This window comes from Monodelphis domestica, chromosome 1, assembly GCF_027887165.1.
Source record: "Monodelphis domestica isolate mMonDom1 chromosome 1, mMonDom1.pri, whole genome shotgun sequence".
Classification (NCBI taxonomy): domain Eukaryota; kingdom Metazoa; phylum Chordata; class Mammalia; order Didelphimorphia; family Didelphidae; genus Monodelphis; species Monodelphis domestica.
In genome coordinates this window covers 285944076-285946010 of record NC_077227.1, presented here as the reverse complement: position 1 = coordinate 285946010, position 1935 = coordinate 285944076, and positions in this window count along the sequence as shown.

The window sequence follows — 1935 nt, the reverse complement described above, 5'->3', positions numbered from 1 at the left end:
CCAGGACCCTCTTTCCTTTCTCCCTTTATTACTTCCTCAAGTCAGTCTTTTAAGCATTTAACTCAGCAGTTCAAAACACAGCTGCAAGATCAGGTGAGTATAAAACATTTTTTTTCACCTTTCTCTCCTTAATTTGAATTGAACACAGCTGTTTTGTTTGTTTGTTTGTTTGTTTGTTTGTTTGTTTTTAAACCTAAAAGGGACAAGACTGGGGAAGCTGTTTATGTACGAATCCCACTTCCCCTTAGGGAAAAAACAACCCAAATAACCCACCCTCACTGACAATACTGCCTAGATTATTCTTAACTAGGAGTGAGAAAAACCTGGAGGAAGTTTTGGCCTTGTCCTGCTCCCCACATGTCTCTAGTTATAAAATTAAGTGTGGAGTAAAAAAAAAAAAACCAAAAAACCCCAACCATGTGAGGCCCACTAGAAAAAGCTGAGGCTTGACTCAAAAAGAGAAACTGTTTTACCCTGCAGGTAAAGTAGAGGAGGCTTATGACCCCTCCCAAATCAAACAAAAACTCAGTCTTAACCTCAGGCTTTGTTTTCGGTCTCCTTTTGGCCTAAGGGACTTGATTGGATTAAGGGGCTCTTAAAAAAAAGGGCCACTACATCCAAATCTTTTGTTTTCACTCTCTGATTTTAACCCCTAGCCAGTAGCAACATCTACTGACTAAAACCAAAATGTTAAATAATTTTAAAAAATTTATGAAAGTGAATACTACATTCTATGAAATTTGTAGGGCAATTGAAGAATTAGGGACATTTAAGATTCCAGAATATGTCCAATTTCTTATGTTATTAGGTAATTTCATTTTTATATTCCTAAATCCTGTGATAAGAAATGCTACCTTGAAAAAATGTAAAGCTAAAATACAGAAAAACAAGCAAAACCAATTGGATAATTTAAAATGCTTCTTATAGGATCAATTGGCAAATACTGACCCCACCAAAAACATGTCTGACCCTGACAAACCTGTTTCTGAACCTCTAAATGACAAAATTCCCTCCCCTGAAATGGAGATGGAAAACACCTCTCCTACACCTTAGCTAACAGACTGGTTCTCTCATGGTCTGCAAATCTTGGCTGAACCTAATTCCCAAGACCCTTCTACTGAAACCCAAACTTCTGAAATCCCAGTTTCTCTTGTTCCTTCTACCCAAAAACCAATTCCAGCCCCAAAGAAATCGCCTCTTAACCAAAAACCAATTCCAGCCCCAAGGAAATCTCGTCCTTTCTAAAGAAACTCCTTTAAGTCAAACTGACTCACAGGTACCAAATTCAACTAGAGGCCTTTTTCCTCTAAGAGAAGTACCTGAAATAGGACACAATGGGGATGTGGTGACTCTAAGGAACAATATACCGTTTACTCCCCAAGAAATAAATGAATTCACACAAAATGTTCCCACATATGAACAAGATCATTTTTGGTAAGGAAAAAGATGACATATTTTTTCAGTTTAATCTGTCTTACAAAGATGTTAAAAACTTGCTACACGCTTTTTTAACTGAACGTGAGAAAAATAAAATAATTTCTCATGTCAATAAAGCCCAGGGGGTTAATGCAGCACATTGGCCATCTCAGAATCCCAAATGGGACTATGACAACTCTGAAGATTATTTACAACTATACCTTTGTAGGGAGGCCATCTTAACAGCCATGAGAGAGTGTGCAGAGAGTACAGATAGGTAGACAGAATTTGAAAGAATTAAGCAAAATGAGGAAGAGACACCCTCCAGATTTGTGGATGGAATAATTGAGTTTGGGGGTCGATACCTGGATTTTGACCTTTCTAAAGAAAATTGCATAAAATAAATTAGAAGGCACTTTGTCAATAACTCTTGAAATGATGGCTACAGATGGATCTTGAAGAATTAGGGGAAACTATTCTATATGTTTCAAAGGGAAATAAAGAAAAGGAGGAGACTAA